The following is a 25,312-nucleotide window of genomic DNA, read 5'->3' as shown; positions in this document are numbered from 1 at the left end:
GTTGAAGGCTTTTTCTTGGTCGAGACTGATAAGAGCCGCCGAGAGGTATTTGTGATTGACGTAATCAATCGTGTCCCGAATAAGAAACAAGTTCTCAAAAATACTGTGGTCAGGGACCCCGCAAGTTTGATCTTCGCATAGGAGAAGAGAAATAACCTTGCGTAACCGATTAGCGAGAACCTTTGTGCATATTTTATAATCTGTGTTAAGCAGACATAGGATGCCAAAGGGATCATCCTTCTTAAATAAAAGACGGATGATGCCGAGACACTGCGAGTCAGAGAGTGCCCCGTGATTGAAAGAATAATTAAGTATGTCAACTAAATCTTGGCCAAGCAAACCCCAGAAACGACGATAAAATTCCACCAGAAGTCCATCGGCGCCTGGCGATTTGCTAGATGACATTTGACCCAAAGCTTCATAACACTCCGAGAGTATTAGAGGGCCTTCGCATTTCTGCTGATCTTCGGATGTCAGCAAGCGGTCAAGGTTAGCTAAAAGCCAATCTTGGCTGGGGAGGTCAACCGGTTCAGCGGAATATAATTTAGAATAAAATGTGTGACACTCGCGAAGGATATCTTTTGTCGAAGTGACAGAAAGATCGCCCACGCGGAGTGCGTTAATCATATTGCGTGATTGGTGTTGATTCTCGAGTTGGTAGAAATATTTAGTAGGCTTTTCGGCAACCGGCAACTGACGGAGTGGGGACCGTGAAACCAAGTAAACAAACGCCCGGACGGGTGAGTAATACGATAAAAGTCCTTTAAGGACAGGGAGTTAGTAAAGGAATGGACTTGCGAAACAGCTCTGTTTCCAAACTTGTCATCGCCACCCCATTTGTCTAGCGCAACATCTGGCACGCAATTAAAATCACCGGCAACAATAGACTCAATGTTGTGAAATGAGAAGCGCCACAAGGAATCAAAAAATTGTTTTCGGTCCGAGTGGTTATTAGGTGCTTAAACGTTTACATTGTAAGATCTTGCCGTCAAGATCGATTTTAACAGTCACCACTCTACCGGAGAGATCGGTCCGAAAATCAGTGAGTTTAGCGGTGCTTCGCGGATGGACAAGAACCGCTACACCCGCCGATCTATTGGAGCCAGGAGAGCACGCGGCCTAGCCCCCCATTCCTTTTCCCATTCCTTATCTTGTACATAGACAAGTAAAGATAAACGATAAAAAGGAACAACGTTTCGGGGTCGTCATGACGCCATTATCAAGTTCGAAGTGATAGAAATAGTTGAAGTCAATGTCAGAAATAGTTCACCAAAAAAATTAACATAATGTCTGAATATATAATGTCACGTAAATAGTTTAGCTTGAATTGAGTCCGATTGGATATTGAGAGATGGTGTTAACTCTCTAATTAGCAACATTTCGTAAACTAGGCAATCGAACTTATTCATGCACTTCTTAAGGACAGAAAAATTTCTGTCAAGGTCTTTGGGGACATTACGGTGTACATCACTAGAAAGTTGTGTTTCTTGCAGAAGAAAAATATCGAAATTACTGGAAAGTAGAGAATGAAAAACCTTTGCCCGTTTTGGTGCCTCAGCAATACCATTAACGTTAATGGTTGCTAAAGAGACCGCCATGAGCAAAACAAAAATAAAAGAGTCAAGTAAATAGCCATGACCAATTACTAAATAGGTTTGGATCACTTTTGCGCAGAGTTTCACAGTGTTTGACAAGGTCCGCAAAAGCGTCCTGGCGGGCAATGCCATCAAGTTCGCTCCAGCGTTCCTTTTCGGGACTACTGATCTGACGCATAATGGCTGTGTTTTCGTCCATTTCTTTGATGTTTCCGTACGTATGTTAAAAATGCAGGGCGCGAAAGTTGTAGTAAACTTCCCCAGTGACCTTCGTCATGAGCCTGGTACGGGACGAGCCAGATTTTGTCAGCGCTTTTATGAAGCAGGCTAGAAAAGGGTTTTCTGGACGTTGAGGCAATGGTGGAGTAGGCGAAAGTTGTGTGGAGTTTTTTTGCCGCGGGCCGCTCGCCTTTAGCCGGGGATGAGGGGGCACGCTTACGCGAGGGTTCGGTGGGAGAACCAGTGAAAAGCTCCTGGGTGACATTGGCGGCTTCAGCATAGCTTGCCGATGGTGTTGCTTGGGAAGCGGGAGTCGCTTGAGTTGCAGAAGAATTTGAAGACGTAGGTGTGTCGTTGGTTGGCGAGATTTCGGTGTCCATGGCGGTTTCATTTGGGGTAGAGGGGGTGGGTTAATCAGCCGCTGTGTCTCCCCCGGATTCGGGCGCACGTGGCTCTCGCGGTCTCGCACGGCGTTGGCGAGGGCAATCGTTGATGATGTGGTCTGTGGACCCACAACGGTAGCAAGACACAGCCTGTTCCGAATATTAAAAAAATATCTCGAGGCCCTGTGTCACTAACTTTTGCGGAAGATCGCGGTCCAAGGAGACAAATTCGGCGACGCGAATGCCACGTTCGATGTTTGCATATCCCTCGTCGCTGTAGTATAGCCGGCGAAGGTTTTCGGTCGTCAGTTGACCATATTGCTTTAAGAAGGATATCAGGTCCTTGTCAGGAAATTCAACCGAAATAAAAATGGATACATGGATTGTCCAGGCTCCCAAGAGCCGCAAAGGTTTCACCTTGTTCAGGTAATCAAATCCGGCGGTGGCCAATTGTGTCGCCGAATCCACAGATCGGAGGCCAGGTGCATCTGCGCTCTCCTTACTTTTTTTTCCGCTCTCCTTACATTGTTTGCGCCCTCCTTACATTGTTTGCGCTCTCCTTACCCTGCGCTCGCTTACGTGTGCGCTCACCTTACTGCGCCGTCCTTACAGTACGCTTACCTTACGTATTTATGGGAATCGGTTTTAAAACTATGCAGAATTAAAGTCTACTTCAAGGCCATCTGTTTGATGTAGTTTTCTTCTAGGTAGACAAAGTCTTTATTTTTTTACGAATTTTTTTATTTTGCGCCCAACTTACATTTTGTGAAAGTTTGAGAAGGTATTTCCCATACACATTGAGTAGCTAGCTGATGACACCAACGTGTCTTTTCATGTATTAGATAACGTACCTCACGGTACATACACTTAACCATTTAATTTAAAACATAAAGAGATTTCACGGGTCCTTGACGCGGAAAAATTCTTCTCATGTTAATGTCTGTTTTGTTTATATCTTGGAGAGATACAAAGGAGCAAGTGACGGAACCATCTTCAATGGTATACAGGGATGGAAAGATTCGCATAATTGGTTTCCTCGTCCCCCCCTTGTCGTATCAAACGACAAGAGTATTATCCTGAAGACTGAGAATATTCATGGGGCACTCCCCAGGGGTTGGCTACCCCAGCTCGTGTTTTCTCCCAGACGAATATCTCAGACTTGCAGGGGATATCATCGGGTAACCAGCCCGACTCATTGTTGCCAGGATGTCATAGGCTTTTTTGTTTAGGGTTAGTGTTAGTGTTAGAGTTAGTTTTTTTTTTGTTTTGTTTGTTTTATTTTTTTACACTGTTTACTTTTTGAGTGCTCTTTTTCTGTAGATGTTCTTTACTTTTTCATAGGATCTGTCTGGCCCTTCGTTGGTAAGAATATGGGATAAAACTTTGTCATCCTCGAACATGTTCAGAATGGTGCTACGATTGGGCATTTTAGGCACTTTGTCAAACCTCTTAATGGCCATGGTGGCGTTTCCATCCCACTGACGCCTACTTCCTGAGGAGTACGTGACAATGGTGTTAGGGTCATCTTGGTTCTCTTCTGGGATGATATGCTGGGCTTGCCTCACCAACGTTGTCTTGTGCCTCACAAAGTCACAGATCTTTTTAACTTTGTCCTTATGGACAACAAAAGCTCTTTAGTGGAGGTCTTCGCGCATCTTCTTTCGGACCTCATGGCTTGTGAGTAGCCTTCCAGCTTCAATCTCTTGCTTGAAGACACTGACTATGACGACCTTGATATCTGTGGTCAGGGGGTTGTGCTTGTCCTCGGTGGTACCTTGCTGGCCAGGCACTGTTTGGGTTGCGCTCGGAGGAAAAACATAATGTAATGGTATGTCATCGTCTTCATCATCGGAGTCCCTAGCAGCGCTGGTTGAAGGCTGTTGGTCATCTGGTTTATGGTTAGTCAGGGCATCATCGATGATGCTGCGCATTAGTTGACGTGCAGGTGTTGCCTGCTTTGTGTTAACTTTGATGACATAGTTGGAATCAGCCCTTGACTCCTTGTGCTTCATGTGCGCGTTGATTGTTTGCTTCTTTGTGGGAGACATCTCAGCGACACTTGTCGAATACAGCTTACGGATGTAAGTTGCTGTTACTCTAACATCCTGCCTGACGCCCTCTTGGCGAAACACTTCTGTAATCCGACGGCCAATGGTTCCCTTTTTAAATGCCTCGCCATCGTCCGTAATGAAGAGGTATTCCTTGCCTACAGCGACAAAGCAGGGACGAATGTGCTGCGCGTAAAGTTTTCTATATCCGTAGAGGCGATCATCCATGGCGATTTCAGCTGGCCCTTGGTGACGGGTGGTCTTGTGCTCATCCACCAGGATCGTCCAGCACTTTGTGGATTCAGTATACTCTGCTTTGTAGAACCTTGATAGTTTGGCATTCTCTAAAGGACCAGGGCGTGCTCCATTCTCATAGAGGGCCGTTACTATGAGAAAGTCCCTCACCACAGTGAATCCATTTTTTGTGAGGAGGCGGTTATGAATGGCTTCACCTAACAGTTTGATGGCTTTCTTCGCAAGGTCTGAGGTTACAAACTGCCGGATGTTCTCAGGTCTTATCTTCTTATACGCTTCTTCAACTTTCCTTGTTGTCTGTGAAGCTGTCCTTTGGTGTATTGTTGACCTGTAGTCGGGAAGGCGGTCTTTAAGACTTGATATAGCCTGCCTCTCAGATTCAGTCAATAGATCTTTTTTGTAGAATAGGTTTTTCTGGATGAATTTGGAGAAATGCTCTAAACTTCTAAGGTAGACTTTGATTGTGTTGCCGTTGAGCTCCTTGTTTTGGAGTTTGGGCGCAGCGAACTTGTCCCAAATATCAATTCCGTCATTTCTGATAAGGCACTCAAGGTTGGACCCATTCTCGTCTAGTGTGTCTAGGATGATGTGAACCTGCCGAGTGTGGATGAGGGCCAGTTCTTCAGAGTGACACCCTCCTTTTGGTGCAAGAGATACTTGAAGAACGTGGAGATGAGGTGCTCCCTTGCTGCTCTATTTCGCTTGGAATCCCGATAGTATTGCCCCCACTTCACCCGTTAATGTTCCTCAAGTTTAGGTGGCTCCTCCTCTTCCTCTTCCTCTTCGTCTTCCTCTTCGTCCTCCTCTTTCTCTTCATCCTCCTCTTCCTGTTTCTCTTTCTCCTCCTCTTCCCCTTCGTCTTCGTCCTCCTCTTTCTCTTCATCTCCCTCTTCCTGTTTCTCTTCCTCCTCCTCTTCGTCAGCATCAGGGATGTCATCATCTGCGGAATCGTCCTGGTATTCGACCTCTGTTTCCGACTCTTCTGTGGAGGTTTCCTCTTCAACTTTCTTCCTCTTTGGGTTTCGTTTTGGATTCCTGAGTTTGGGGCGTAAGCTTCTCTTGCGGGTTTGAGGTAGAGACGATGACTTGGATGGCTTGTTAGGCTGTTCACAACTAGACAGTGACGTCTGGGATGGCTTTTTAGGCTGCACACCTTTAGACCCTGAGGTCTGGGATGGCTTCTTAGGCTGCTCACGCCTAGACGTTTGTCCACACAGTTTGGTGAACTTTTTCCTTGCAGCTTCCAGCTTGCCACGCTCCGTTATCTTGTGCGCCCTCTTCAGATGCTGGCCCATTCTGCTGACAATTTGGGTGCAGTTAGGGAGGCCACACTGATAGAGCCGCTCATGAGGGTTGTTTAGGGTCATCTTCTTCCCCTTCCTTTTTCCCTCCTCGACGTCTGCTTTGTAGACAAGGCGCGCACGCAGTTCGGCTGTAGAGGGTTGTTCTGGATGGATAGAGGCAAGGTGACGACCAAGGTGCACTCCAAAAAAGTCACAGAGTGGACGTTTCCTTCTCTTGTTGTGGCTTTTGCCCTGATAGTTCTTCATGCTGTCCTTACTTTCGTCATCCCCAGCCTGCTCAACACTTATCTGCCTCTTCGCCTCCACTATCATCCCCATCTGAACAGCCACCATCACCATCTGGATCACCAACACTATCATCCCCGTCTGGGCCGCCAACTTCACCGACACCATCACCATCTGGGCCGCCAACTTCACCAACACCATCATCTTTGTCATCTCCAGCATCATCTCCCATCACCACAGTTGCTTCATCATCATTTCTACCAACAACTGAACCAATGTCGTCACTTACACTTTTGCCAGCAACCCTAGGCCTTAATTTCATTTCTGCTAGCACCACGCCTCCTTCAAGCTCGACTAGTAGCCCATTCATGGACTGGGGGTAATCTTGAGGTTGGACAGTGACAGGACTTAGTTGGTGCTTGAAATGCTGAACGCTCAAGGCGTTCAACAAACTCAAGCAGGTGGTCACTCACATCTGCAGGCTTCCCATCCCAAGTGCCTTTCCAGCTGCCGCCAATTCGGAAAATTGCTGCTGCTGCACTTCGAATTCCAGCTTGGAAATCTCTGCCTTTGGTATAGAGACTGGAATGGGCTGCAGCCTGAGTTGTCGTTCCTCCTTGTCATCTCCAGCGATGATCCTGCTGGTCGAGTTAACGAGCTTGGAAAAAGCCATTGAGATTTCCAAAAATTTCTTGTTACCTAGCTGTGGACATCAAGTCATGGTTATACATGTCAATGATTAGATTAGACCCAGATTCGAAGGTACAGTTGCGGAGTCTGGAGAACACTTAAACTGTCACTCAAATATCAAGCCAAGGCATTAAAACCCATTCGAGATTTACATGATTAAAGTTTAGCTAAACTGAACTGGAATACGACTTTAACCATTAATATCTCTACAGCATTTTAATCAAGTTTACAGATATTTACTGCACTAATAGCATGCGTTAAGAGCTACAAGGTGGTATAAGTTTGTCACTTCCTGGTGTTGAGTTGAAAGAAAAATTGAGACAAAAGTTGAAAAACACGTGACATCATAAGTCATCAACATTGAGACTTCAATGATTGAAATTACACCTGCTGATAGCTCTTATCACAGTCTATTTAGCCAGTAAATATCAAGCCTTGGCGTTAAATCCAACAAAAGTTATTAACGGTTAAAGATTTTCGGGTCCAGGCTAACCGAGCACACAGTACGAAAGGGATTCTTGGGTAAAAACTTTAACCGCTAAAAACTCTTACGGGATTTAACCATTTGCAACGAAATTTGGTATGCAGACAGATCACAATACAAGCAATCGACTGGTATAAATAGGTTACAATTTAGTGTAGAAATGACGTCAGTATTCATCATGAAACTGTCTGCATTTATTAACATCATAAATCAGTAACGGCTGAACCGTTTTCTACAAAACCAACACCAAACTGTTCCTTTCAATGTTATCTAACACATCAATATCATTTAAGGTCCTCAAGTTCTAGTAACGAGGTCCCACAATGTCATTAATATAATACAGAGCACCCTTAACTTCAGGTAGAGATTACACACAACCAATTTTGTCCAACCAGAAAAAAAACCCACTCTGCAGATGCTTAAGTGCCTTAGGTACCTTTCCTGGTAGTTGAATTGGTTCTATGTAATCTCCTAAGGGTGCAAAAAGTATCAATTTACGGAGCCAAAAAAGCATGTACTCACCTAACCAAGGCTTGTGAAGACTGATACTTCATGTAAGATTTCACGAGTTTTATTAAATCACAATTTTTTTTTGGTTTTAATATTAGAGCTTGAAATTTGGCATACCGCTTGCTTAAGACCTTGGCTATCATAATTTGGCAACAACTTGTCTGGAGATATTTGTCAAGGGGGCGTGGTATCATAAGTTGAGGTAAGAAAAAACCGAGAAAGTATAGATACTAATCGTTAGCATGTAGATCTCCCATGCTCATCCCTGCTATTTCTGATCATGGCATTATACTAACCTTTTGTGTGTGCAAATATGCTGAAGAGTACAGCTTCTTAGCATTCGTTTTAGAGGTGTTATTCATATCTAAAGTATAGGCTAAGTGAAGCCTAAAACTGCGCTCGCCTTACATGTCTGGACACAAGAAAATTCACCAAAAATTGAGATTAAAGTAAAACGTTGCCAAATTTTCAATATAGATATTAGGTAATAAGGTTTATTTCTATACAAAATATTAAGCATTACTATTGCTAGTAAAGAGGTGTTTTTCAATTTTGCGATTTTAACCTAAAAGTGCGCCCACCTTACCGAATTTTTGATATTTAGAGGGTGTCACAAAAACGTTTTTAAAATCACAACCCCTGCACCAAATGACATAAAATAAACACCAAAAGATAGCTAAGACATTGTGCTATATCTCCAAAAAAAATTGTGAAGTTGCCCTAAAATGTAACTGAGTTATACTCAAAAAAGTACAAGAATTAGAGTTAGCATGATTTTCTAGGTCACAATACCTTGTACTCATATATTTAGCCTACCGATTTTTTTGAAAGTTTTATAACTCCTTTCAAAAAAGCCAGGTTAAGAAGGGGAGTATTTCAGGGCCGTAAAGGCATCTAAATCAAGCGTTATTTTCCAAAATATCGGCTTCCAGGCCATTTAACAAGTGATAGTTCCTGCCCTTACTTTTTCAAAATTTTAAAATGTCATATCTCAACGCCTTTACAACCGATTGAGCTAATCTTCTAATATAATATGCATTAGCATGCCATGATAGCTGTGCGAAAAGGACAAACGAAACGGACAATGGTAACTATCATTTTAAGCACTTAGGGTAACTTTCACAGTAGGTGGTAAGGAGGGCGCAGCGCAATGAACTTGGTAAGGGGTAATGTCGAAACACTTTCCCCCGAACTGTGGAACGACCCCGACGATTTCGTCGCAAAAATCAGGCAAAGCAGTGACAATAGACATGGCGTCCACCTCCATTGAGTCCTCGACGACCAAACAGACGGTTTTTTGGTGAGCAAACGTGGCTCGCGGAGGCCTCGCGGCCGCCGCAGCCATCTTGGACTTATGCGGTGAAAGTACAAATCAGCCACAAAATCCAACTAACTAAATTTTAGAGCCCCAAAGGAAAGGCTAAATTAAAGCATCGACCCGGCTTAAAATGAGAGTGTTAATAATAAGAGCCTTATGAGGGAACGACAGGGATCAGGACTTCCAGAGATTGAGGGATTTCTCAAACTTCTCTAATTTGGGAGTCCAGTTAAGTTGTTGGGTGGGGACCGTCCCGAAAACAGCGCCTAAGATCTTTATCTGTGTAACCCACGTGAGGCCGAGATGCTCGGAACGAGATCTCCAGGCCCCAAGCCACATAGCTTCTGTTTTACTGCGGTTGAGTTTGGCGCCCGTGCCATTTTCATAGATAGTCACGCAATCAAACATGAGCGCAAGGGATCGAAGATCGCGGAGAATGGCCGTGGTATCATCTGCATACAATCGTATCCGGGTTTGCTGCCCCTTAGCTCCTGGGAGTAAGAAACCCTCAATCTCGGGAGAAGATCTAACAAGAGTGGCGAGAACTTCCGTGCAAAGGACGTAAAGTAGGGGAGACAAGGGGTCCCCCTGGCGTACGCTGCGGTCGAGGGAAATTTCCGTGGTGAGCCAGTTATTGAGTATAATTTGCATGAAAGCCTCGTTGTAAAAAGTAGAAATCCAGCGGCAGAAGTCAGGACCAAAACCGTAAACATTAAGGAGTTGGAGCAAGAAGGAACGGTTCACTCGGTCGAAGGCCTTTTCTTGGTCAAGACTGACTCATCAGTCCGCTGAATGTAGTCCAGACTATCACGCAGTAGGGTAAGGTTCGAAAATATACTACGACCTATAACAGAACAGGTCTGGTCAGGATGAACGATATGTTCAATAACGTTGGATAAACGTGTGGTAATTGCCTTTGAAATAATCTTATAGTCTACATTTAGCAGAGAGATGGGACACCAATTTTTCAAGTTCTTAATATCGCTGCGTTTCTTGTAAATTAACCGGGTAACACTGGCTTTCATAGTTTCGCAAAGCCCACCGTCAGGGAAACATTGCTCTGCAACCCGGAGCAGGAGGGGACCCAAAATCTCCCAGAATTTCAAGTAGAATTCCGCGGGAAGTCCGAGTCCGTCAGATCCCGGAGACTTTCCCGTGTTCAGGCTCTTTAAAGAATTAGTGAGTTCGTTCAAGGATAGAGACCCCTCGCACGAGTCGCTTTGCGTAGGAGATAGAAAGCGCGCAAGGCAATCTTAACAACGTTTGGTACAGACGGGGTCAGTAGGCTCCTCAGAAAAAAGATTGGTGTAGAAATCTACATGTACTTGTTCAATTTCCTGGCGTGAAAAAACTTCCACATCGTCGGAGTTGAGAATGGAAGTAACGGTGTTACGATCCACGCGTTCGAGTTTGAAGAAATAGTGGGTGGGCTTTTCACCCTCCTCGAACCACAAAACCCGAGAGCGGAGTTTAGAACCCTCCAAGTCCCGCAGGGTTAAGGCTTTAAGCTGATTTTCGAGATCGCAAAGGTCATCGGCAACGAAAGTGTCGCCGGCAGAAAGCCGGTGACACTTTCGAAGCTTAAGACTGATGATTTCATTAACCAAAGGTACACGATCGCGCGAGGTCTCTACGCTTGTGCTTAGAAAAGGAAATAATATCAGACTTAATGGAGGTGTTAAAAAAGTCCCACCAAGATTTGACTGTCGAAAAGTGTTCGAGACACGTAGCGAGGTCACGAATAGAATTTGAAATATAATCGGTAAAATCACTATCGTCCAATAGTGAGGAATTGAATTTCCATAAGCCAGGGCCGTGACAGGTATTGTCATCAGGTTGGATGGAAAGACAAACGAAATCATGATCAGAGAAAACACACGGCGATATTTCGCAGGAAATGATAGCAGCCATAAGCGTGTTCAAAACAAAGAATTTGTCTAAACGAGATCCAATAGAAAAATCGGAATTGAACCATGTGCACTGACGTAGCCTCGGGTGTAGGCGGCGCCAGGCATCACAAAGTGAAAAGGCAGATCCGACGTCAGAGAGATAAGTGACAGGAACATAATTCCCTCCAGATTTATCCAACTGACTCTCATAACAATTAAAATCGCCTGCAATAACACGGGAGTCGGACGGCAAAAAATATTCATGCAAGGTTACAAAGAAAACTTTCCGTTTAGTCAAATTCGTGGGGGCATAAATATTTAAAAGATTAATAATACAACCATCAAAGTCAAGAAGAAGACTAATAATCCTCCCCGAGGTATCTCTCTTCCAGGTTTTGACTGTGATTAGAGAAGATTCTTTGATACAAGTAAGCACACCAGCTTGTTTGCCGATAGTGGGTGACCAAAAACAGGGCCCGCGCCAAGCATCAGAAAAATCTTGGAAGACTTTTGCGTCCGAAATCTGAGTTTCCTGTAAACAGAAAACGTCGGAGGTTGAACGGAGATTGTCTAAAAGGTAATCTCGAAAACGCTGGACAAAACCTCGCGAGTTTAGAGAGAGGAATTTAAAATTCACAAAGGTGGAGGATTATTAGGCTTTTTCCGCGGATTACTAACTGGATATGGAGCAGTAGCTTTCCGGGCAGGGGGGGGGGGGGGGGCTGAGAAGGGTCCACCCTAGCCAGCTTACGTTTGACCAAGGAGGAAGAACGGGTACGCACCGGATCATCTGGCGTCTCGGTAACATCCATGGCGGCCAAAGCAATGTCCGAATCACTAGTGGAGTTCTGAGAGTCAGGGGCAGAGGTAGGGGAGTCCATAGGTGGTGAAAACAAAACAAGTGTAGACCCCGGGTCAGGCGGTTCAGAAGACGAGGATGGTTGCGTAATCAGAGAAGGATCCAACAGGATAGACTGAGATTGTGGCTGGGAGTCCTGTGACTCTTCCGGGGAAACAGGAACTGGTAGAGAAGACGTGAAAGAAGACGTGAGTAGTGAAGACTCACTGTACGACGACTCAGGATTCGAAGTAACACCAGGTTCAGGGACAGTAGGAGTAGGCACAGGAAGGTGCAAGGTATTATCAGCGGGCGAAGTTGTATTGTGGTCAGCGGCGGTGTTAACATCTGCGCTAGCCAAAGGGGCCGCATCACTTTGGTCTTGGGCTTGCTCATCACGGTGGGAGGTAGGGCGACGCCACCAGGAGAGGGGGCAGTCCACGGCATAGTGGCCGTCCTCCTTACAAATGCTACATTTGGTAGATTCTGTGCAGTCCCGGTAGGTGTGTCCTAACTGGTCGCAGTTAAAGCACACCAAGTTGAGGCATGCGCGGGCGACATGGTGGTGTCGTTAGGGGTAGGGACCTGACCATCATGTTTCACACGGGCGAGGCAGCGGCCAAAACATAAGAAGGACGGGATAGATTGCTGAAGTTCCATTTTAATCACTCTGGTTCCGTTTTGGACACCTTCATAGCCCTGGAGGCCACAACAACGGATATTACAGACGTTTCCATAGCGACTGAGGTGTTTTTTTAAGGTGCTGTCCAGCAGCTCGTAGGGGAGGTCGTATACAGCAACGAAGGTGAAGGGCGATTTAGTCGTAGAGGTACCAGGACGAGAAGAAGAGAACCGCTTCGGAATTTAGGCAGATTTTTTGAGAAACAAAGAGCGATAATCTGCGGGGAAAATGTGACAGTCACGAAGCCATTCGGTGTGCATTGCAGGCAGCGGACACCAGCAGCACGGATACCGCAGTTCTTGAGATCATCGAAAACTGCTGAGGTAGGCAGGTCCTTGCTTCGTAGATTAAAGTGGGCTGTACAGGGTCGTTCGGGCAAAAGGTTAAATGGATGTATATTTTCTTTATCTTCGTCTCCAAGGCGGCTTTCATATCAATAAAAGTGCGCATCGCCATCAAGATCCATATCGGAAGACTCACTACCATGATGGGGGCGCCCAACAACGTGAGCGAACAAAGGTTGTGCAGGCAATTTCGCATCAACAACATCGGCCCAGCCAGGCTGGGGATCATTCACAGAATTTTTCATACCACAAGGGTAGGAACACAGAAAACGTTTGTGAGAAAAAGAAAGACTGGGAGGGAATAGGCTTTGCCGTTCCCCCCCGGCGGGTACTTAGGACTTGCCTATACAAAAAACAAACAAGGTTACACGGCCTCTTGATCTTAGCCAAAAGGCAGAGAAGCAATGGCGAACAAGTTCGCAGGACGAAGGGTGGTTCTTGTTCCGTAGCCTCGAGATATGGTGGCCCAAAAACTGTCGCATTTCCAGCTTCTGTTGCACAGCTGGCCCCCGTTTGTTAGCTGTCTACTGGCTTGTGACGTTGTACTTTAACCACCAACAGATAACAGACACGACACGCCGCTGAACTACGAGCAAACTGGCAGTATTGAAAGCGACAAATAGTCACGTTTAATAGTTACCCGCTGAGAATTTGTGTAAGAAATTGAACAGAAAGTGATTTCAAGGAAACAAGGCACTCGTAGGCGACTTACCTATGTTGCTGATTTGCAGCTGATTCCGCGTTTCACGCGAGTTGTCATGGGCTAGTCGCTTTAAAGAACGAAACGCGATCACTTTGTCACTTTCACGACCTACTCTAGGGAAAAAGCTAGATGTGTCCTGTGACACCTTCCCTATAAAGCTGTAAATTTGCGCTCCTTTCTCTTGTCTACGACCATACCACAGGGAAAACACCGGTTCTTGTCCGATCACCGAAGTTAAGCCCTGTCGGGCGGGGTTAGCACTTGGATGGGTGACGGCCTGGGAATACCCCGTGTTGTAGGCTTTCCTCTTGCGTTTTTATTGCAAGCAATCAACGATTTTTCCTTTTGCGAAATATCGATACGGCCTTCTTAAAACAGTTGAGGGACAACATAAAAGGCCTATCAACCATTTAGTCCGCAAAAAAGCCATTCAAATGCTCGAACGCAGGCGCAATGTGCAGTCCAAGTTCGTGATTACGCGAGAATGTTTAAATTTTGCCTATGACATCAAATTAACACTTTGTGACATCAAATTATGCTAAGCAACAATAACGGAGACGACACGAACTCGACTTCAATGAAATTCCAGCGCCTTTTAGACGTGAAAATGAAATACATGGCGAGGAAAATCAAGCAATCATTCATTTAACTACAATCAAACACAACGAACAGCATAATCTTTCCAACGGTTGTTTAATAACGGCCGGAAATCAGCGTGCGGAGACAAATTTTTTGCAACGAAACGACAACTTGAAAAGCTCATTCAACTAAACAAATCCAGCAACAAGGAAATCTACTCACGATTCAGACGAACTTCTTTCTGGTAGCCAGTTTTGTTCGTTTGTTCCTTCCCGTATTTAACGCAGCTCCACGATCGCCCGCTCGACAGCTCAGTTCATTCATTTCAGGCTGCACTGCAAGTAAGTTGAAAAACCTAAGTAATCGCCGTTCTGACGTCGAATTATAGGTACAGAAAAGCAACAGAAGGTCGTAACAAAAGCAAACCTACCTTTCTTCTTTCGCGGTAATCACACTAGTTTGTCCGCCACTCACTGCTCTGCTTTTGCAGCCGTCCGTACTCCATCTGAAACATAACAAACACAAAGCCGCGCGCGTTAGTTAAACATTAACTAGCAACCATCTGGGACTAGCGCGAACGCAGGTCCCCACTACCAGAAATTATATGCTCGAGTTACCCACATTTGGGGTAATCGCAAGGGTCAACCCAATCGAAGTGCAATGAAAGGGCCTAACCTTGAGAGGACTGCCTCCTTGATCACAGTACCTCCCGCGTCAGGTAAGTATGAAATGCTTTGCGCCCCTCGACAACGGAAAAATTGCCTTACCCCTATATTCCTTGTGGTTTTTCTTTTAGTGGCCATCAGATCCGGGACTTGTCACTTCTGTAATGCCTCTACATACATCCTGTAGGGAGACAGACACGCAAGGTTCAATTCAATTTCAATTCTGTTTTTAGTTGAATATTTCTTCCCCAAGGGGAAGTGGGCCGCGCTCAGAGGTAGTGCTATACTGAGGCAACCCGTGGCTGGGACGAGGCAAGCCTCTTTTCCACAGCCCAGTTCCAAAAATCAGGTTAATATATGAGCTGCTCAATGAGCAGCGTATCAGATATGAAGCTAATAAGAACAGATTTTTTTTTTCATAAAAGGTTTAATTACAAACATTCATCTCTTAATTCAATTACAAATGGAAATTACAAGTACAGAGAACAAAAGCGGATACAAAAACTAAAATAAAAACAGGTACAGAAGTTACTAATTCAATTACAAATGCAAATAACAAGTACAGATAACGAAATTGAATACAGAAACTAAAATAAAAACAGGTACAGAAACTACAAACACTATGTTAAATCAAAAACTTTATCATTAGATTAATCATGATCGAAATCTCTTCTCTTTTTACAGGTACTAAAGAACAGGTTCTTTGCCTCCGGAGTAGGCGCCAAGTACGGAAACGAAAACAAAATCCCAAACGAGAGTCCTTGATGGAAGCCAAAACAAAGGCCTCACGCAAGAGTCCCTGATCCTGGAGGAAAAACAGATTCCCCAATGGAAGTCCATGATGTATTCCAAACAAATTCCGCTTGAGAGAGTCCTTGATCCATCACAGCATAGGCACGAACAGCGCACAGATGACAATAATTAGCTAAATAGTACTTCTAAAAAGCAAGCTTTAGAAGTCCATTCTCTACAGCACAAAAGTTAGGAACAACCCACTCAACATTAAAACGCGCCTCAGTAAAACAAAAGAAATCAAGGTGAATCCTCCGCTTAATGTCGCTAGAAATATACCTAATAATCGCGCGATGATCTTCACGGCCATTGTGAAAGGTGGCCTTATTCCGAAAAACCCAAATGCCATTAAGAATGGACTTTACGAGATAACGAGTAAGGCGCGCCTGCTTGGTGCTACAAGCAGGCCAGCGAAAAAAAAAAATAAAAAGAACGTTAAACGAGAAAGCCGAACCTAGAACGTTGTTAAGTATGGGCTCGAAATGGCGCCACACGAGTTGACTCCGAGCACAATTAATAAACACGTGATCAATGGTCTACAGTCTAGGACAGGAGGCGCAAACCGCAGAGTTAATATATCCCCAGTTTGTTAACGCGTCGCGAGTTTTGACCCCCTTAAGGGTGATTAACCAGGGAAGATCATTCTTAAAATTTACAGTGAAATCATCCTGGACAACAGACCAGTGATCACAGAGGGAAAATCCAGGCCCAAGAATTAGCGACCATTCACGGGGAAGAGAGGGCGGGGAAGATCCAATGGACAACAAGGTCGAATAGATCTTCCTTGAACTCAATTCGGAATCCCCTATTTTGCCTAATGTGTCTAAAACGTTTTCATAGAAAGCAGTGGGCAGAGCTGCGCAAGGTGCAGCAACATCGCGCAACCCGGCCCACTGCGGGCGCAAACTTGATAAACACCCTCCAATAAAATATTTACACAAGAAAAAGCTGCTGTAGTCAGGGTCATCTACCGTGGCGACAGTAGCTGTTACTCTCAAAGCTTCACACTTAAGGCGAAGATCACACACATTGAGACCACCACTCTTTAAGGACAAACAACATGATTTACGACTTACAGTCTCGATGCGTGATCCCAAGAGGAATGGCCAGATCAATTGATTAACACGCGTAAGGACGCACACAGGCATAATAAGCGCGTGAGAGAGATACAAAAATTTACTAAGACCAAGAACGTTAAGGATCATACTCTTACCGACAAAAGACAGAGAGCGAGACTTCCAGAGGTTAAGGGATTTCTCGAGTTTGTTCAATTTAGGCTGCCAATTATCAAGCTCTATTAACTCCATACCGAAAATAACCCCTAGGATTTTCATTTTCTGCACCCAACTGAGGCCCAGGGGCTCATCAGTACGAAACTTCCAAGCCCCCAGCCACATAGCTTCGGTTTTAGAGCGATTCAGTTTGGCACCCGATCCCCTCTCGTAAATAGAGATGAGGTCAAAGAGCCGCGCGAGAGATCGATAGTCTTTCAAAATCGCCGTGGTGTCATCCGCGTAAACGCGCACTTTCGCTTGCAAACCTCTAGCGCCTGGCAAATAAAAAAACCCCTAACCTGTGGACAGTTTCTAACTTGACAGGCGAGTGTCTCCACGCAGAGGATATACAGCAAAGGAGACAAGGGGTCTCCCTGTCGCACCCTTCTACGGAGAGAAATTTTCTCAGTCAGCCAGCCATTAAGTATAATGCGTGTGTGGGCGCCGTTATAGAAGACGGAAACCCACTTGCAAAAATTTGGACCGAAACCGAAGCGCACGAGGAGGTCAGAAAGAAAGGACCGATCAACACGATCGAACGCTTTCTCCTGGTCAAGGCTGAGCAGTATTGCCGTTTCATCAGTGCGTTCGATATAATCGAGAACATCGCGGATTTGAACAAAATTGGATGGGATTGATCGCCCCGGCACAGAACAAGTCTGATCGGGATGAACAATCGATTCAATAACGCGTGATAGCTGAGACGTAATGGCTTTCAAAATGATCTTATAATCAACATTAAGCAAACTAATCGGGCGCCAATTTTTCAAATCCGCGATGTTTCCGCGTTTCTTATAGATAAGGCGCGTAGCGCTACCCTGCATAGAATCAGAGAGAGCGTCATCGTTAAAAGATTCTTCTGCCACCTTAAGCAACAGGGGACCCAAAGAATTCCAAAAACAACAATAAAGCTCAGCGGAAAAACCGTTTGGACCAGGCGATTTACCGCGCGCAAGACCCGCCACAGAATCAGCGAGCTCGGCAACGGGAAGAGATCCCTCGCAAAGCTCGCCATCATCTCCGGAGAGGGTCTTCGAAAATCCATCAAGCAAAGATTGTTTACAAAAATCATCAAACTGTTCGGGCAAAAAAAGATTTGCATAAAAACTCACGTGCGCTTGGTCAATGTGATCTCTAGAAGTCACCTCGATTGCCTGTTCGTTCAGAATATAGGAGACGTAGTTTTTCTCGCAACGCTCTGGCTCTAATCTGAAGAAATAACGAGTGGGTTTCTTGCCTTCCTCTAACCATTGAGCTCTACTACGGATTTTTGAGCCTTCAAGTTCTTGAAGGGCGAGCGCTTTCAATTGGGATTCAAGGGCGAGGTGAGGGAATTGTCGCCCTGAACCAAACGTTGCTTATATGCGATCAAGCGATTCGTGAGGAGAACATGCTCGCGGCACAGCCGCTTACGTTTCTCCCTCGAAAAATCAATGATTTCTGCCCGCAGAGATTCTTTAAAGAAGTCCCACCAAACTTTGACAGAAGTGAAAGATTCACAACAACACGATAATTCATCAATTTTAGCAATAACAAAAGCGCAAAAATCAGTGTCGGCAAGAAGCGAAATATTAAATTACCATAAACCCGGGCCACGTGCGTAATCATCAGAAAGATTGACTTGCAAATCAACGAAATCATGGTCAGAAAAACAACAAGGCGAAATAGAACAAGAGACAACAGAAGAAACGACATTTTGGGACACGAAAAATTGATAAAATTTACCAATCGTAAAACTAGAATTAAACCAAGAAACATCACGAGACCTCGGATGGAATTTACGCCACACATCAGTAAAATTGAAAACCGACGGAAAATCAGATAAATATTTAGCGGGTGAAAAATTCCTGCCAAATTTATCAAGATCTCGCTCATAACAATTAAAGTCACTGCCAATTACACGGCGATCAGCCGGCAGAAAGAATTCATGTAGATTATCAAAGAAAGCCCTTCGCTCTGTCAGATTGGTGGGCGCATACACATTAACAAGATTAATTTTACAAGTACCTAATTGGATAAGAAGGGTAAGGACCCTCCCCGCTGAGTCTTTTCGCCAATGTAAAACTTTTCCAGCAAAATTCTCGGAGATCAGAACAGAGACACCCCCCTGTCTGCCAAAAGCCGGGGACCAAAAACTCGGGCCCAACCAATTAGCAGATAGGCGAGCGATTTCATCGAGATCAGAAACTTGGGCTTCCTGAACAAAAACAATATCATAATTTTCCGCATGATCATGGATCAAAAACTCTTTTCGACGATCAAAACCGCGGGAATTGATCGTGAACAATTTGAAGACTCAGCAGGGGGGGTCGTTACGGGGCTGATACACGCGATGGCTGCGTTGTCTTCCGGGTCAGCACCACAATATTCGCGAGGTTAGCAATTGGCGCAGGCCTACATCGTGCAATTCGCCCTGTAGGACGAGATGGCAAAGGCGGACGCAAACCCAATCTCCTAATAAGTGTTTTTGATCCAGTCGCTGCAGGTGGATCAGCGGGGGCTTCCACGTGGTCCACAATATCAGCCCATGACATGGACGCAGGTTTATCAGTAGAGGACGGTGGTGCAACAGAAGGCGGTAAAACAGCAGTCTCCAAAGATTCAGATGGCACAGGCACAGATGAAACAAGAACTAAGGGCGAAGAACCAAGGGTAGATGGTACATCGCCAGAACCAGGCGGGGTTTGACCGAGAACAGGTGAGGGTTGCTCTGGGCGAGGCTGTAACACAACAGGATCCAGCTCTGGGCGAATCAGGCCCTGGGAATTGAGTAGTGGAGCTGAGCTGGGGTCCAACGAGGTCCCGTTGCTCGAGTCCCCCAGCTCACCAGCTGAAACGGACTCCAAATCGATAAGATCAGACACGATGGATGAATCCGAGGGTGAGGGGGTGTCCTGGAGAGTACCGCCAGCGGTAACACCAGCAGAAACCTCAGCTTGGGAGGATCCAGGTACACAGGAAGACTCGGCAGGCTCTGAATCAGGGTGTGGAGTCCATTTTTCATTCGGGGTGAAGGGGAGGGGTGGGGTAAACCATCATGACTTTACCACCATGGGTAAACCGCCATGTCTTCACCTTCACAGGCATCCTCGTGGGAAGTCGCGCGAGCGTCCTCGCGGGCCTCTTCACAGATCACCTCACGCTCGTTGTTCGATTCACGTCTCCACGAGTGCGGACACCGGCGGGCAAGATGTTGTCCACTTTTGCAAATGCAACAGTACATCGGTTTGATGCAATCTTGAGAGGTGTGGCCAAGGCCATCGCAATTAAAACAAACGATGTTCCTGCATTCAGCAGCTTTGTGATCTGGCGGGTTACATTTCCTACACGTCAGGGTTTGGCCATCATGATACAGGCAAATCATAAATTTCCCGAAACGCAAATAACTGGGGATGGCATGATGGACCCGCACTCGGTTATTAAAAACTCCGCTGGCTTTTTCTGAACGGTACGTACCGCGGCAGTGCCAGGCCACTTCACAATAGGGCGAAAGGCGGTGAATAATCGCCAGGACGGGCAACTCGTACGGTGCATCCTAAACAGTGAGAAAGGTGAGCATACGCTCCGCGTTGTTAGGAATAAATCTTCTACCAGGGCGTTTGCATGTAACGAAAGAACTCTTTTGGAGGAAGGCGTCACGCAGAGATGGATTTCGGAAAGTCAAGAAAACTTTGCCGGTGGGCTTGCGCTGAAGGCAACACACGGTCTCTGCACGGAAACCGTTGGCCTCCAAGGCATCGAAAATTTCTTTCGCTGGCATAAAAGTGTCCGTTTTGAAGAAAGCTGAACACGGCCTCTCAGGCGTAACATTCTCCAGATGGAAATCTTCCTTTTCGAAGTCACTTATAGGTTGAGCTCTGCTGATCGCCGCCGGGTGTTGGTTATATGCAAAATTTTCCAGGACATCAACCATGTGCAACGCATCAAAGTATTCTCGCTCCAGGCGTGCCACTTCGTCCACAAATTCACTATTAGCATCGGAAAACTCATCGTCAGAGACATCATCATACAGCTGGGCTGTACCAATCGAACCATTACTCACAGAATTAGCATCAGCATTCAGCAAAGCCGCCTCCAGAACATCATCTTCCGAGATCACATTGACCGGCATCGAGCCGGCCACAAATCAAGAAAAAAAAAAACGGCTAGGAAAAACCGGAGGCCCAATGGCCAGGGCTTCCGCCAGGAATTAACAAAATCACGGAACAAACTGATAGGGACTCGCCTCCTACAATCCACACAAATCTTGGCTAAATGGCCAAGAAGCGATGGCGAACAAGTTCGTGGAACGAAGGGTGGTTCTTGTTCCCTAGCCTCGAGATATGGTGGCCCCAAAACTGTCGCATTTCCAGCTCCTGCCTGTTGCATAGCTGGCCCGGTTTCTTGGCTGCACACTGGGTTGTGACATTGTACTTTAACCCCCAACAGAGAAGAGACTCAACACGCCGCTGAACTACGAGCAAACTGGCAGTATTGACAGCGACAAACAGTCACGTCAGTTACCCGCTGACAATTTGTATAAGAAAGTTAACAGAGAGTGATTTCGTGGAAACGAGGCCCTCGTAGGCGACTTACATACGTTGCTGATTTGCAGCTGATTCCGCATTTCACGCGAGTTGTCATGGCTAGCCGCTCAAAAGAACGAAACGCGATCACTTTGTCACTTTCACTAACTACTCTAGGGAAAAAGCTAGATGTATTCTGTGACACCTTCCCTATAAAGCAGTAAATTAGGCGCCCTTTCTCTTGTCTATGACCATACCACAGGGAAAACACCGGTTCTCGTCCGATCACCGCAGTTTTTTCGTTTTTTTGCGAGCAATCAACGATTTTGCCTTTTGCGATAATCGATACGGCAATGTGCGGTCCGAGTTCGTGAGCGCGCGAGAATGTTTAAATTTCGTCTAAGACATCAAATTAACACTTTGTGACATCAAATTATTCGGAGCAACAATAACGGAGACGACACAAACTCGATTTGAATGAAATTCCAGCGCCTTTTAGACGTGAAAATCAAGTACACAGCAAGGAAAATCAAACAAACATTCATTTGACTACAATCAAACACAACAAACAGCGCAATCTTTCCAACGGTTATTTGATAACGACCGAAAATCAGCGCGCGGAGACAGAAATTTTTTGCAACGAAACAACAACCTGAAAACCTTGTTCAATTAAACAAATCCAGCAACAGGAAAATCTACTCACGATTCAGACGAATTTTTTTCTGGCAGCGCTTTGTGCAATTGTTCCTTCCTTCCCGTATTTGACCCAGCTCCACAATCGACCGCTTGACAGCTCAGATCATTCATTCATTTCACGCTGCAAGTATATAAAGTTGGAAAGCGTAAGTAATTGCCGTTCTTTTTTGTCAAATTATAGGTACAGTAAAGCAACGGAAGGCCGTAAAAAAAAGCAAACCTACCTTTTTTTCTGTCTTGGCAATCACACAAATCACTCGCTGCTCTGCTCTTGCAACCGTGCGTACTCCATCTGAAACATAAGAAAACAAAGCCACACGCGTATTAGTAGAACATTAACTAGCAACCATCGGGGACTAGCGCGAACGCAGGTCCCCACTACCAGAAATTATACGCTTGAGTTACCCACATTTGGGGTAATCGCAAGGGTCAACCCAATCGAAGTGCAATGAAAGGGCCTCACCTTGAGAGGACTGCCTCCTTGATCACAGTACCTCCCGCGTCAGGTAAGTATGAAATGCTTTGCGCCCCTCGACAACGGAAAAATTGCCTTACCCCTATATTCCTTGTGGTTTTTCTTTTAGTGGCCATCAGATCCGGGACTTGTCACCTCTGTGCTGCCTCTACATACATCCTGTGGGGAGACAGACACGCAAAGTTCAATTCAGTTTCAATTCTGTTTTTAGTTGAATATTTCTTCCCCTAGGGGAAGTGGGCCGCGCTCGGAGGTAGTGCTATACAGAGGCAACCTGTGGCTGGGACGAGGCAAGCCTCTTTTCCACAGCCCAGTTCCAAAAATCAGTTTAATATATGAGCTGCTCAATGAGCAGCGTATCAGATATTAAGGCCGCGGTGGATACGTTGACCATGAATATATTTATTAGGCAAAATATTGGCAGGGGTACCACTTTTAAAATCCTAAAATCACGAGCAGTTCAAAGCCGATTTCGCCAAAACTTAGTAGACGTATTGGAGAATGATCAAAGTGCACTATGATCGTTTTATAATGTGTAGATGGCGTCTTAGGGCAATACAGAAAGTAACTTAAATAAAATTTGTTAAAAACGTGATTTTGTGTCCAGGTTTTCTCCTCCACGAAGACGCAGAGAAATTTGATTTTACCACTGAGTGATCTATTACAACATCTATTGTGTCATATCATAGCCGGATTTTTTAACTTCAAGCTTCTTAAGAAATATTTGCCCTTAAAGGCGCAAAATCTATCATGCTAAAATTCAAACGCTTCAATCTTACCTTCTAAGGCTTATTTTAAAATTCGGCCCATGACATGACAATCTACAATATGCCTAGTTTATCATCTTGCCGTGTCAACTCGTGGTATAAAATGCAACGCTGCAGTTTCTGTGATCACCAAACACATGGTATGGCCCGTTTCTTAGATCTCGCCGTAAGGCATCCGCATTTCCGGTAGCTGAATGCATCCGTATAGCAGCTCTTGCACCAGCGGCAATTTTCTTAATTTTCATTTTTGACAGGCCATTTCTTCCTTTCCACTCAGAATGTGACTCAACTAAGTCGTGCAAAGACTTTCGGTAACATCTTACAGCGTGATTCGCACACTCGATCTTTTTAACACCCCTGCCATATATCGGGACACTATCGATAATGGACCTATGTACACTGCTATCTCCGTCAGCGATGAGCCCAGTGTAGCGTAGACCATGCATGTTTTCACTTTGTTTGAATCCCTCTACGATGATATCCTTTTCCATAGACGAAGATGAATGTTCCCAGTTTTTGTAACATTTGTGAGGTTGCGGTTGCGATTTCTTGTTGTCTGCAATGGCACAAATGCTACAATATTTGTTCCGTACCCCCAGATATAGTAACTTCTTTGTACGCTCTCCTATAATAACTGCCACGCTCGAATTGGCAGAGTAGCGATGCTGGTGACTTCTCATCGACCACCCTCCATCGGCGATGACGTTGATGGCTGGTACTCCTTCATCCATGTTACCTGCCGCCATTGCCAGCCGTTTTTCTTCTTTTCCAGATTCGATCAGGTCGGCAGTTATCACTTGTTTCCATAAGCTTCTGATTTGTTCTTCTATCTTCAGAAAGGTTTTCTTATCTGGTGACGGAATGTCCAGAACAGACAGGATCTCGTTCATATTAGCATGTCCACCACCAGTTGCCATAAACCCCCACACGGCGGCAACGTTTGTGCTGTGTCGCATCTGTCCACCTGGCCCTTTTGACTTGGGTTGCGCTTCCACTGCGAGCGACATTCCACATCCACTGCATTTGAATTGGATTACACAAGCTAAGCCTTTCCGTTCAATTTCCTGCTCCAAACGAGGAGTACCCTTACAAGGACAAACTGAGGCATGATCAATTACCCCTTGAAGCGATCTTCCAAAGTGGCCAATATTAACTATTCGGTTGCCTTTTAAATTTAGCGCTGGAATTGATTTCTTCTTCTTTGAACTGGACCTGCCAGTTTCACTAGTCGATCCTTCATGTTGCGCAAGTAATTTGTCTTGCACTCGCCTCAGCGCCAGTGCTGTGGACGTTTTCTTCGCACCCTGTTTACGCAGTCTACCACTCTTTCGATATTGCCTCCCTCTCGCCGACCTCACCATTTTCGAACGAAAGACACGTGCATGAATATTGCTGGATTTACATTTCGTCGCAAATTTCTCTGGTTCGCATAATTGATACATTTTTATCGTGTCCTGTCATGATGTACACAATCTCCCGAAGCGGACAGAGAGGAGAAGAAATTAATTTTTTTGAAACTCTAACATGTTTATTTTTTGTCACCGTACAGCTTACATTTTGAATCAGTATATCTATATAGTTGTTTTTTAGCGTTTAAGGTTTGCTGTTGTTTATAAAAACCAAATGCAGACTTCTGACAAAGAAACTTGCTGCGCTCAAACGGCCTATTTTAGTAATGCACAAAAAGTTCGTGCTACGCGAAATAAATCACGTACGATTATTGAGGCAGAACAGAATATTTTTAGAGACATTTTAATGAATATTTCGCTTTTTGTCGGTTTTAGTCGTTTGACTTCGTGCATATTATTTAAATAAATACATTCTGATAAGAATCCTGTCCACCGCGGCCTTAAGCTGATAAGAACAGATACTTTCTTTTTGAATAAATAAGTGTTATTGAAATCAAGTTAAAGTAGGTTCGCAATCAAGTGTAGATTTTACGGTGTAAAATAGATTATTACTAATACAATTCTAATGAAGTAGACAAATGAGAATTACAGAGATTAAGAGGGGAGGTGGTGCCCCGGAAGCCACGTCACGGCCAGGCCCCACCTCCTGAAAATAAAAATAAC

General features: G+C 45.1%; 3 non-coding genes and 2 pseudogenes across 3 annotated transcripts; 1 reads left to right on the top strand and 4 right to left on the bottom strand.

The window, feature by feature from the left end:
• Nucleotides 1-13,670: 13,670 nt before the first annotated feature.
• On the top strand, nt 13,671-13,789 carry LOC146486884 (5S ribosomal RNA). Its single transcript, XR_014858611.1, has one exon. It is a non-coding gene; the product is annotated as a 5S ribosomal RNA (ribosomal RNA).
• An 839-nt stretch (nt 13,790-14,628) lies between these two features.
• LOC146486883 (U1 spliceosomal RNA) lies at nt 14,629-14,792 on the bottom strand. Its single transcript, XR_014858787.1, has one exon. It is a non-coding gene; the product is annotated as a U1 spliceosomal RNA (small nuclear RNA).
• Nucleotides 14,793-14,984: 192 nt separating this feature from the next.
• LOC146486882 (U2 spliceosomal RNA) lies at nt 14,985-15,160 on the bottom strand (annotated as a pseudogene).
• A 7,188-nt stretch (nt 15,161-22,348) lies between these two features.
• Nucleotides 22,349-22,512, bottom strand: LOC146486881 (U1 spliceosomal RNA). The gene has a single exon (XR_014858781.1). It is a non-coding gene; the product is annotated as a U1 spliceosomal RNA (small nuclear RNA).
• A 192-nt stretch (nt 22,513-22,704) lies between these two features.
• Nucleotides 22,705-22,875, bottom strand: LOC146486880 (U2 spliceosomal RNA; annotated as a pseudogene).
• Nucleotides 22,876-25,312: the final 2,437 nt, after the last annotated feature.

This window comes from Pavona decussata, unplaced genomic scaffold (genome assembly GCF_977016875.1).
Source record: "Pavona decussata unplaced genomic scaffold, jaPavDecu1.1 SCAFFOLD_19, whole genome shotgun sequence".
In the NCBI taxonomy this organism is placed as follows: Eukaryota; Metazoa; Cnidaria; class Anthozoa; order Scleractinia; family Agariciidae; genus Pavona; species Pavona decussata.
This window is presented reverse-complemented; position numbering and strand designations above follow the sequence as displayed.